This window comes from Scyliorhinus canicula, chromosome 19 (genome assembly GCF_902713615.1).
Source record: "Scyliorhinus canicula chromosome 19, sScyCan1.1, whole genome shotgun sequence".
NCBI classification, from domain to species: domain Eukaryota; kingdom Metazoa; phylum Chordata; class Chondrichthyes; order Carcharhiniformes; family Scyliorhinidae; genus Scyliorhinus; species Scyliorhinus canicula.
The window spans coordinates 13,311,577-13,324,791 of record NC_052164.1 but is presented as its reverse complement, the minus strand read 5'-3'; the positions used below and the strand labels follow the sequence as shown (position 1 = coordinate 13,324,791).

General features: G+C 47.0%; 1 long non-coding RNA gene across 1 annotated transcript in view; it reads left to right on the top strand.

The window, feature by feature from the left end:
• LOC119954383 overlaps positions 1–11,282 on the top strand; it is a 92,440-nt gene extending 81,158 nt beyond the window's left edge. Inside the window, exons 2-3 of the long non-coding RNA XR_005458225.1 lie at positions 8,596–8,668; positions 11,116–11,282. This is a non-coding gene — a long non-coding RNA (uncharacterized LOC119954383). The remainder of the gene's footprint in view (positions 1–8,595; positions 8,669–11,115) is intronic.
• The last annotated feature ends 1,933 nt before the right edge of the window (positions 11,283–13,215 follow it).

Below are 13,215 nucleotides of genomic sequence, written 5' to 3'. Positions count from 1 at the left end.
GAGAAGACTTGCTGAAATTCAGCCGAAGGAAATCTAGAATGTTTTAAATTTGTTTCATTGTGTATCACCAGATTAATTCTTGCGGTGACTTTCTCACACTGACAGAATTATGATTAAATATATTAACTTGCCAGAAAACACAGAGGTTAATTGGTCTAGAAACCTCCCCATAGGAATAAATTGCTTTTAACAGCTTCCCAACAACTGCAGTGAAACCTCTCACATGATTGGCAGCACTGCCTCACCTTCAGGTTATTTCAAGCTGTTTTGCCACAGCACTGTGCACATGGAGATCGAAGAGAAAATAAAGTAGCAAGATTAACATCTGGCTGTTTGCTTTTTAGGGATTTAATCTCGTCAGTCTGAACATGCCTCGCAAATGCGTAGAGAAAATTGCTCTTGAGAGGGCACTATCATGCACTCGCTGCACTACAGGACTGGATTACCGCTCCGCTAATTCTGATACCGATGTCAATCAAGCACTTCTGGAGAACAGTAGCAAATATATTCAAAGCCATTGGCAGTTCCCATTATCACAAAGAGACTCATCAATTAAAAGCACAAATCTGGCAAATGCATTATTTGATTTGAATCTATGTACTGTGAACCACAAGCTTGGAATGTGTGGGTACAGGCCGAAACAATCATGCTTTCAAATCAGGGATACTTTGCAGTTTCTTAAATATTCAACCATGCTGATGTGATCATGTTTGGTTCCATTATGCATGTACTTGTAATGAGCTGTTAAGGGAGTTTTGGGCCAGTAACGTGTGAAATTTCTCCTCCCCAGTACTTCACAATCAAATTGATGAACATAATTTGAGGCATCGTTCTAGCCTTAAACTCTCGATTGTCAAATCTAAATAAGGTGCTAACCCTTTGTCATGAAGTGTTCAAAAGATCGCTTCTCGGCCTTTTGGCTAAAATGAGTGATGCACAATCAATGGACACGAAACATAGGTGAAGTCCGAAACGAAAGGCTTTAATCAGCAAGAAGTGAGCCCGGCAGCAGATGTACAGAAATGGCCTGGCTGCTGGGAGACACGGGTTCTTATACCCCGCCCCGTAGGCAGAGCTACCTCCCTCTTAGCCAATAGGAATACGGAGAAACACGATACCTGGGCCAATGGGCAGCGAGCCCTCTGCACCAATGGCAGCTCACACTCCCTGGTACCGTAATACCCCTAGTCATACTACCACAATGAGCGTGAGGTCAGGTGTAATTCCTGGATCTGGTATGTCTCTCTTGTGGAGACCATGAATTGGATTCAATTTGAATCGTTTTTAGGAGCAGGCAAGGAGCTGGATTAGGGATTCGACCCTGTCCACACTCTAAGTTCCGGCATTGTAACTCTGATAAAGTAACGGATTTTAAAAAAGGAAGCGTTCAAAAGAAATGAAACACTTACCTGTTTTATTCCCAATTTTTTGTGATTAAATCCGAGACCCATCAGCGTTCAGCTTGAAAGACATAATAAATTTGGGGATGTTGCTTCAAAACGAGGAATGTTGAATAATATTAACATTTACCCACAAAACCATGACATTTTGAGTAAACTGAGACAGTAAGTGATGTGATTGGAGCTTCTACTATCTCATGGTGGTACTGGCCTAGTGACATTGTCACTGGTGTGTTAACCCAGTGTAATGGTCTGGGACTCGGGGTCAAATTCTACCCATGGATAGTGGAATTTGAATTCAAAGAAATATCTGGAATTAAAAGTCTAATAATGACCATTGTTGATTATTGTAGAAACCAATCTGGTTGGCTAATGCCCCTTCGGGAAGGAAATCTGCCATCCTTACCTGGTCTGGCCTAAATGTGACTCCAGATCTGCAGCAATGTGGTGGACTCTTAACTGCCCTCTGGAATGACCCAACAAGCCACTCAGTTCAAAGGCATTGAGGGATGGGCGAATATTGGTGCTCGCCAGCAATGCCCACATCTCATGAAAGAATAAAAAAAGGTGTTTGATTTAACCATGGTGTTGTCAACATAATTCTTGAGCTTTAGAACACACAACACACACTGCCTTGTGTGGCTATGATGGGCTGTATGACACCCTGAAAGGAAATGGCCAGGGTACAATCAATAAATATTTGTTAAAATGGTAAAAGAGGGAGGGCAGCAAGGTGGCGCAGTGGTTAGCATTGCAGCCTCACAGCGCCGAGGTCCCAGGTTCGATCCCGGCTCTGGCTCACTGTCTGTGTGGAGTTTGCACATTCTCCCCGTGTTTGCGTGGGTTTCACCCCCACAACCCAAAGATGTGCAGGGTAGGTGGATTGGGCACACTAAATTGCCCATTAATTGTAAAAAATGAATTGGGTACTCTGAATTTTTTTTTTAAATGGTAAAAGCGGAAATGACACAGTGGCCCAGCGGTTAGCACTGCCACCTCACAGAGCCAAGGTCCTGAGTTCGATCCCAGCCCTGGGTCACTGTCCGTGTGGAATTTTCACATTCTCCCCGTGTCTGCATGGGTCTCACCCCCACAACCCAAAGATGTGCAGAGTAGGTGGATTGGCCATGCTAAATTACCTCTTAAGTTATAAACAACACAACATATACAAAATACTAATTAATTTAATGATACTAATCTACCCAGATTTTTAAATAATACCAAAGGCCTCACATTGTGCAACGACTTGAATCTGAGATTCCATTCTGTCCTTAAATCCTTTTATTTGCAAAAATATACTTTATTCATAAAATCTCTGAAAGAAATAGTACAAAAACATTTCAAATTGTTATAACAGCAAAGTACAATAGCATTCACATTTTCTCCAAAGGTCAAGATGCACCCTGAGGTGCTTCAATTCAGTAATGAGAGCATTACATCCGTTTCAAAATTTTCATTACAGGGAGTACAATTGGTTCCAAACACAGTTACATACAGTTAGGATGAAGCACACAGTCTGAGGGGTTTTACATGGTTACCTGTTACAGTGGCCTTACCGCATCGCAGTGGTTGCCCCAAGCTGGAGTGCATGCCTCAGCATGTAGTCCTGCACCTTGTCTTAAATTCACTGGCAGCAACGATAATATGCCCAAGGACCTCTCATTATATTGGTGCCAATAAGCCAGATGATACACCGTCTTATAAGGGTGAGTGCACCAATTAATAATGTAATGAAATTACAAATGCAGTGTCGCCACAGTCCCAGAGGACCATAGGCTGCTGACCCCTTTGAAAGCTGACTGGTGGTGAGTTAACCTGAGGGTCACCACATCTCAGGTTGAGAAGGTGGGGCCTTCATGATTAACCTCAGCCAGTAGGGGAATTGAACCCGCGCCACAGATGGCGTCACTCCGCATCACGAACCAGACGTCCATTCAACTGAGCTAACTGACCTCCCTAAGGTCACTAGAAGTCAGAAAAATACTTCCGTCCATCTACCTTGGAAACCAAGCGCGATGGGCTCATACAGCTTTGGCATGGACTCAAATGGCGGAATAGCCTCTTTATGAGGTGTAAAGTGATGGAAGTACATTGTGGTGCAGTGGGTAATGTTTATACAGAATCAATTGAATCCCAACAGTGCAAAATGAGGCCATTTGGCTCATTGGGTCTACACCGATCTACTAAAGAGCACACCAGATAGGCCCAATTCACTGCCCAGTCCCCGTAACCCCAACTAACCTGCACATCCCTGGACAATCGGGGTAATTTTATCCACGTAACCGGCACATCTGTGGGAGGAAACCAGAGCACCCACGCTGACATGGGGAGAATGTGCAAACTCCACACAGACAGTGACCCAAGGCTGGAATTGATCCAGGGTCCTTGGCGCTGTGAGTGCTAACCACTGTGCTGCCCACGGCTTAACCGTTGGTGTCCCTCAAGCCTTTGGTGACAGGCTAGCAACCTGTTCCAGGAATAATTTACTATGGAAACAGATGAAAGTCTGCCTTGTGCGCCATTAGGTGCGAAAAGTGGATCAACAACAAACGGCATTAGGTTAATAAAAAGATTATGGGACAAATCGGTGTGGAGGAAGAGAATTAAGGGTGGCACTTACAGAAAGTGCAAGACTTTTAGCACATCATCAGTAGAAAGATAAGCTGGGATTGAATCATTTTGTGGAATTTAAAATATGTATTTACTGTTTGTTCCTGCTCCAGTTCCTTCCACATTCTGCTGACAGCTGCTAACTCGTTTGACGTCAAAGTGAATTAACAAAAAAGGATTTGCCGATGATAGATATTGCGGAATGTTCTTCCCGATAGAAAAGTAGAGAAAGAAAATCACCTCCCAGACAAAATAGGAAAGATTTGCCTTTTACAACGTCAAGACGCTCTCAACGCACTTTCTGGCCATGTTGAGATATAGTCGCTGTTCTGCTGTAGGAATCGCAGCACCCTGCTGAGGTACAGCAAGATTCCACAAACAGCAAGGACTGGATAAACTGATGTTAGTTCCGGGATAAATATAGGCCAGGACAACAGGAAACAAATCCTGACTCTTCTTCAAATGGTGCAGTGCGACCTCTTACATTTGTCTGATAGAGCAAAAAGGGATCTCGATTTAATCTCATACAGAACAAGAGACTGTGGTGTATGACGCTAAAATAATTTCTCTCTGAAATGCTTACTGCTCGAGCATTAGATTGATGGGCCTGAATCTTTGCTGGTGTTCAGCAGTCTCAATTCAGTTTCTCATAAGTATGAATCCAAAACTCAATTCGCTGCCAGAATTGTAACATATTGCCGCTAAATTGTCAGCCTCTCTCTCAGGCCGTAAGGTGAGGGAAATGTTCCACTGGCTCATTAGCAAATGCTGTTGTGAGATTATGGCTAAAGTATATCTACAGTTCACCTTGGAATTCGTACGTTGACACTGGGTGGAAAAGTGCCCAGCTCCGATATCCTTCACAGAAGGAAAATCAATATATGTTAAGCAATCGGAGATAAATATTTTATTATTGTTTTCACCAATGCTGCACAATGATAGACTTCTGAAAAGGTTCAATTCCTTCAGTCATGGGTAAAAAAATTATTAATTGGATTTCGGGCAATCACCCACATTCATCCCCTTTAAAAACAGTCACGGGTTGGGACCATTTCCGGGTCCTGTCAGCGGGCATGGTCTTCTGGAGATGACCTCCTAATTGGTCGCCATCCTGTCTCAAAACTAATTAACGGCAGTGGGCGGATTCCTTAAGCTGAGGGCCCCCATCTTTGGAAGGACACAGCCTGACTGATGGTGGGTGCTGCCCATGTAGGTGGGGGACCATGAGCGTTCCTCCATCTTGAGGAGCCCTCTCAAGCGGTTCAAACTTCTACAAAATAAATGGGAAACCCACGCAGAAGGTGGCCTGAGGCTGCAGCAGCAGCTCACTGATGCCCGCTGAGGGGGAGGGCGATGGTAAAAGTGGGGGGACCTCTACTGGGAAAATCCCAGAAATGTCCCCAATCTTTCCACAAATGCTCACTTAATCATTTAAATTGGTTCAGCCATATATGAAAATCATCACATCAAGATGTCAGGACACTATGAGACATTAACCCATGAGATACCAGAAGACACTCTGCAGGCTGGACCAGATATGGACGTCACAGGACACAGGACCTGGCGAATATTTAATTTGATGCACTGGTATACAATTGTATTGTTCTCCAGAAATTCCTGATCTCATGTATTGAAGCAGCACCTCTGAAAGGGGAATGTTATTGGGATGAGCCTGGGTACAAAATGATCTGAATAGCGACTAATTAGACCAAGGACGCAGTTTTCCCAAAAGGGAACAAAATCCCCTAGCGAGCTTGTTTGGTTGCGTGTTTCCCAGCGTTCGCAGGGGCCTGAATGGGGAACGCGCGGCCGAAGTTGCACATAGCCCCGTTTTGTACAGTGGGGAGCTCCGCTTTCGGAACTCCCAAGTGTAGCGCCATTTAAAAATGGCGTCCTAATCTCCAAGGCCACCAAAATGATTCTCGATCTCCCCCTCATTATGGGAGGGTTCCTCCTGGTCTCCCCCCCCCCCCCCCCCCCCCACACACACACACACACACTCCACAACAACCATGCCCAGTACCCCAGGCCCGATCGCACGTGCAAAAAATGCCAGCTTGGGATCTCAGCAGCGTCAACCAGGCACCCTGGCAGTGCCACCTGGGCACCTTGGCAGTGCCAGGCTTGTACCCAGGTGGCACTGCCAGGGTGCCCAAATGGAAAGAGCAGTGCCAGGCACCACCCTGCCCAAAGGATATGCATCTGGGGGCCTCTGATCCCCTGGGAGACCCCCACGCGTGCTGTTCCATCTGGTCCCCCTTTGCGGGGACGAGTGCTGAACGGCGCTCGCCTGAGGTCTCCGAGGCAAGGGGGATGAATCCCAAAGCCTCAGGTACCTCGGGAATCTGCACAGTAGAGTGAGGCTCACAGCAGATTTGTCTGTGTGGAGTTTGCACATTCGCCCTGTGTATCCATGGGTTTCCTCCGGGTGCCCCAATTTCCTCCCACAGTCCAGAGATGTGCAGGTTAGGTAGGCTGGCCATGCTAAATTGCCCCTTAGTGTCGAGCGGTTACATAGGGTTACGTGGATAGGGTTCGGGAGTGGACCTAGGTTGGTTCTCTTTCAGAGGTTCGGTGCAGACTCGATGGGCCGAATGGCCTCCTTCTGCACAGTAGGGATTCAATGATTGCTCTGCAGCCAGGTGGGTAGTCGTGGCTGGTTTCTTCCCCTGTCTCTGACAATATTGGCTGGAGGCGAGAAAGCATCAACTCACCAACCTGATATACCGTTTTCCAACTTTCCTCCTGGACTTGCCTTCAAGCCTCAAGTGAGACCAGAAGGATTTTACCCGATAGTTGGTATCATGCTGCCTGCCTGCTATGCACCTGATGCAGTATCTGGCTCCATTGAAGTAAATGAGTAAATATGGACCATATGGTTGGTTTAGCACAGTGGGCTAAACAGCTGGCTTGCAGAACAACGCCAGCAGCACGTGTTCAATTCCCGCACCGGCCTCCCCGAACAGCTGCCAGAATGTGGCGACTCGGGGCTTTTCACAGTAACTTCATTGAAGCCTAATTGTGACAATAAACGATTATTATTATTATATGGTGTATGATGAGGGGCCCACCAGTTTAATGCCAGCACCAGGAAACATGTCCCAGCCCGCTCCGTTTAATTCTGTCCTCGCAACAGCATTCCTTGCTGAATGGCCAATAACACTCTTGCTGACCATTTCTTCGTCTTCGCTTTTTTCATGTAGTAAATGATGTGACAGATAAGATGGGGAACGGGTCTTTGAATGCCACGTCCCAGTCAGGTAAAGGCCAGCATGAATCGAGAAGGCTGCGGGCTCTCTCTCAGCAAAATTTTAAATAAACATTTGTGAGCCTGCAGAAACGAAGCTAAGAGGCAGCTGCTGTTCAAAATTGATTTCAGGGGTGACCTTGTCTTGAAGGTTCAAAGCAGCCTCTACACAGAAAATCGTATCCCCTGTGGGGGGAAAGGCACTGAAGCTGAAATCTTTTCACTGAAGGACGCGCATGGAGATCTCAATAAAATCCAACAGTGTGGAAACTATCTTTACAAATGTTGCAAAGCAGGAAAGGCAAACAGTGAATTTGACAGCTTGTTTCTTGTATCATTAAAGTATCCAAGATTCCAAAGGTGCTTGATGGGATAGACACTGAAAGGTTCCCTGTCTGGGAAATCTAGAACACGGGGCACAGTCTAGGATAAAGGCTCGACCATTTAGCACTGAGATCAGGATAAATTTCTTCACTCCAAGGATTGGAATTCTCTACCCCAGGGGATTGTGGGTGCTGCATCATTGCACGGTAGCACAGTGGTTAGTACTGTTGTTTTACAGCGCCAGGGTCCCAGGTTCAATTCCCGGCTTGGGTCACTGTCTGTGTGGAGCCTGCACATTCTCCACGTGTGTGCGTGGTTTTCCTCTGGATGCTCTGGTTTCCTCCCACACGTCCCGAAAGACGTGCTTGTTAAGCAAATTGGACATTCTGAATTCTCCCTCTGTGTACCCGAACAGGCGCCGGAATGTGGCGACTAGGAGCTTTTCACAGTAACCTCATTGCAGCGTTAATGTAAGCCTACTTGTGTCAATAAAGATTATTATTATTATTATTATTAAGGCTGGGACAGACAGATTTTTGGTCTCTCGGGGAATCAAGGGATATAGGGAGCAGGCCAGGAAAGTGGTGTTGAAACAGAAATGATCGTACTGAACGGTGGAGCAGGCCGATGGGCTGTATGGTCTACCCCTGCTCCTATTTCTAATGTTCGTTCAACCCCTTCATTCAGTAGAAAAGCCTAAGCGTGTACTTGGTCTTTTCTCTGTTCTCCGTGACAGTGTTGTTACTTTTGCTATCTGTTTACTTGATTTAAAACTTGTCGCTTCTTGTTGGTGTGTGGTTTGACCAGATCGTGAAGCTGAAAAGGTGGCCCGCACCGGATAGAAAATATTCTACAAATATGGTAAGAATGCTGGATGCTGGCTGGGCACCGCTAACAGGGCAAATCTTCTCTACAATCTGGACAAAATAAACTTTCCAGCCGGCCGAACTGCGTTAATCCAATGTTTCTGTTCCAGACACTCCAGCTGATTGCTATCAATTATCTTCTTATCAGGGCATGCAAAGTCCAAATGACGTTCGACCACATTGAAGTCTCCTCATCATGGGTTTGGGCCGCAGCTTGAGAGGTTAGAGGAACTTTGCTTCTCTGTAGGAATCTTTCCCGACTGAAAAATACAACCATTTGAATAATTGAGTACATTTTCTCCCTCCTCTTCAGAAGATTCAGATTAACGCCTGAGTATGGCACTGTGGCTCAAAGGGCACCGATCGCCTAACGCCTTCACTGGGGCCATGGTTAGCCAGCTGCGAATGAATGCATTCCTGGAGAATCCGTCACATGATTTTGCACCTTGCTCCAACCATTCACCAACCAACACGTCCGGCCTTGTGACGCACGGCCTTCCTAAATACCAATTAGAAAGCAAAAAGACTCAGCTCCCAATTGGATGCTGCTTGACTGTCAAAGAGCCTCCCCCCTCCGCCCCCCTCACCCATCCCCATTTTCAATATTTTTATCTCTGGTAAAGAAAAATGTTCAAAGAATTTAAAAAAAAATACTATTTCTGTTAATCCCCCCTATGACTTTCTGCAGGATATCAAACAGCAGCATCCTGGAAATTGATCTCCATTTCCTGGAATCTCCAGGCCAATGCCGAGAGGGTTGGCAACCCCAGCCCGGAATTGGGTAATGGGTTAAAATAGGATGACAAGACTGCTGCCATGAGTTACGCAATCCCCCCCCCCCCCCCCCATGCCCCCACTTCCCTGCTGCTTCCAACCAGGAATCCCCTTGCCTTCCCCAACTTGATAACTTGATATCAATTGTTGTACTTGTCACGATGTGCACTCATGCACATAATGAGATGTGGGACAGGCAGTGACAGACACCCAGTACAGCCAATCACACACAGGACAAAACAAAACCAATCACCAGGCAGAACACTAGAGGATGGTCTCCCATTATAAAACACACAAGGCTTCAGCACTCTGCCTCTTTCCACTGCTGACAACTGTAGTGACAGTCAGGGTGTATATATCAGTTAGCATCTTCTACACGTGGCTCAGAGCTAGTCTGGACTAGTTAGTTATAGTAAGCACGCTTAGGTTAGAACAGTGTCAAACCCACAGCGAACTGTGTGCACTGCTTAACAAGTTCAATAAAGCGTATTGAACTAACATCAAAGTTTAACATAGAACATTACAGCGCTTTGGAGTCTACTTTCAAGTACAACTGCATCCAGTTGCAGTCCGTGTTACCCTAGGGTGATTAACACAACAGTACTCTTGCCAGCAGCCCTGGCCTGTTCCCGATTCAAAACAATGGGCAGCATGGTAGCACAGTGGTTAGCACAAATGCTTCACATCTCCAGGGTCCCAGGTTCGATTCCCAGCTTGTGTCACTGTCTGTGCGGAGTCTGCACATTCTCCCCGTGTGTGCGTGGGTTTCCTCCGGGTGCTCCGGTTTCCTCCCACAGTCCAAAGATGTGCAGGTTAGGTGAATTGGCCATGATAAATTGTTGTGTCCAAAATTGCCCTTAGTGTTGGGTGGGGTTACTGGGTTATGGGGATAGGGTGGAGGTATGTGCTTGGGTAGGGTGCTCTTTCCAAGAGCCGGTGCAGACTCGATGGGCCGAATGGCCTCCTTCTGCACTGTAAATTCTATGAAAATGAGCCTTTTCATTGTGTGATATAGACACTCTCCTGGTTATTCAACTAAGAAAGGCAATACCGTATTTATTTCTGCTTGATCCTGATCCTGACAACCATACATGTTCAGCAGGCAAAACTGCCCACTTTACACAACCTTAATCCAGGGAGACTGAAGCCAACTGGAAGATTCCCAGTACTTTCTCAGGTGACTGATTTAATTTATAGTGCTTCGTGTGGCCTCAGTGAGTGTCAGTATTTCGATTTTTATATACCCAGAGCATCACTTCCCCCCACCCCCCCCTCATCCCCGCCATTCTTGGCCCACTCCCCCAAAAAACCACTGACCTCACCCACTGACCCAAGGATCCACCGCAGTCACCTCCGACTCTATGAGATTGAAGGCCAAGCTCCCAGAACAGGGGTCAAAGTGCTCACAGAAAAAGGTGTTCCTCGATGTCTTCAGGAAAGAAAGGGAAATGGGAAGACAGTGGTCCTCAAAAAAGACACGGGAATCTCCGTGAAATGTTCAAAATCTGAAAATGCAGTATCTCTATCCTCTATATTTACCTGTTTGTTCCACACTTTGAGCACACTTGTCTGATAAAATAGTTTTACAGTCCAGTCTGTCATTCCATCGATTACGGAAACAATTGGCCAATTCATCTGCAGATATAAAATCCGCACTTCAGAGATAGATAGAATGATAATTAAAATGACATTCAGAGCCATTTTCCATCCTCCTTTGATTGAATTCTATACCAGTCAGAAAGAAAATGATAACCCTCATCATATTTTTGTTTTTGAGATGATTGTTTCATTTCATTCCTTTATTTTGCTTGCAAGTTGTCCCAATAATGAGTCTTCAGGATTACAAGGTTGTAATTTAAGCTTGTAAACTGTGCTTTTGGCTATTTTCTCATAGATTTCTGTGCTTTCCAGTAAGATGCCAAATTCAGAAGCACCACCTCACCGTCAATGCTGAGTAAAATCAGCCAAGGTCCGCGTCCCATGATTGTCACCCAGTAATTCTTGTTGGAAAATGCAGGGAGATGGAAATACGGTGAGGACAGTGTGTAGTTTACTTGGCAGTGCCCTCTCACACTTGATTAACATGTTAAAACTCACAGGCAGTAAAATTAGATGCGGGACACAGAGCAGGTGATCTTGCATCCATCATCTGTGAAAAGCTCTGCCCCACCATGCTGTTAGCACTGCTGCCCTCACGCCGCCAAGGATCCAGGTTCAATTCTGGCCTTGGGCGGCTGTGTGGAGTTTTCACTTTCTCCCCGTCAGGAGCATCAGAAGCTTCCGCCAGCCACACACCTACATCACTGGGAATGGCCACGGCAGCCTTGGGAACGAATACACGCTGATTTCCCCGGCCCTTTTCAAGGATCCATGTTCCTCTTATTGATTGATGTAGACTCGAAGTACCTTGAGGCACATAGGACGGCGGGAACAACATCCCGTGCAACCATAGAGAAGCTGCGTTTACCTTTCAGCACGCATGACCTCCCCGAGGTGCTTGTCACTGACAATGGCACTCCTTTCACAAGTGAGGAGTTCACGTGTTTCGTGAAGATGAACGGTATACGGCATATTCGCACCGCCCCGTACCACCCAGCTACCAGTGGGCTGGCGGAGCGCGCAGTGCAGACATTAAAGCGGGGCCTCAGGAAACAGTCCTCCGGGTCCACGGACACTAGACTGGCTCATTTTTGTTTTGTTATAGGACCACTCTGCTTGCGGTGGCTGGGGTAGCTCCCACGGAACTCCTGCTGGGCCGCAGACGTCGTACCTGCCTCAGCATGCTTTTTCCAGACACTGGCGTGAAAGTACGGCAAAATCTGGAATGGCAGGCACATTGCCCTTATCGACATTGGGCAGTCCGGCTGTTTGCGCCCGGAACCTGATGTTTGTTCGCCTGCGGCGATCAGTGGCACTCTGCCGTTATCCTACGACGAACGGGGCCAATCTCTTACCAGGTTCAACAGGGCCAATCTCTTATAGAGATGCAAACTCAAGACCGTGTTCAACGTTTAAACATTTTGACCACATTAGATCCAGGAAGCCGCCTCTTCCGCAGATTCCTGTCCCCGGAAGCCACTTCTCCAGCTGCTGCAGCTACAGAGTCCAGATACAGTGGGTGCTGATCCTGAAGATCTGCCTCTGGCACCGCGTTCACAGTCTGCTAAGGTCGCTACAGAACACCACGAAAATAGGGATGCAGCGATAAAGGAGGTTCTCGACTCTGACTCCGAGATGGACATGCAGGACACCTCCGAGGGGGATCCCTCGGTTCCACAGCCCACGGACTTGCAGCCGTTCATCTCGGAAGCGCCTTTCGCCTTGTCATTATATGCTGCCCGATTCGGCGCCTCGTGCATATTACACCCAGCCTGATGCCAAAAAAGTCCGGCGCCTTCCTTCGCCAAGGTCTGCGGCGGAAGCCTCGGACTTTGGTGGGGGAGAGGGATATTATAACCTGCCCGGATCCTATTGGCCAGGGACAATTGGTTACCCCATGAGACTTGGGGAATATGAGCTCCCCCCAATTGGGGGGGGGGGGGGGGGGGGGGGGGGAGGGGTTGGTGGTGAGCAATCATTGGCAACGCAGCTGTACAAAAAGAGTTGGCCGGTGTGGTCCTGGCGAGAGAGGGAACAAGTCGTGAACTGCTGGCCCTGTGTACATATTCTTGTAAATATACCTACCTGGCCCTCAAAATATCCTGTTATCCTGGGAATCCTTATTCTTTTCGGTCCCGTTCCATCCTTTCCGACCACATCGATTACAACCTGAACCAATTGTATGAATATTTCATAGAATTTACAGTGCAGAAGGAGGCCTTTCGGCCCATCAAGTCTGCACCGGCTCTACTGGAGCCCACGTATCTACCCTATCCCCGTAACCCAGTAACCCCCACTTAACATTTTTTGGACACTAAGGGCAATTTAGCATGGACAATCCACCTAACCCGCACGTTGTTGGACTGTGTGAGGAAACCGGAGCAACCGGAGGAAA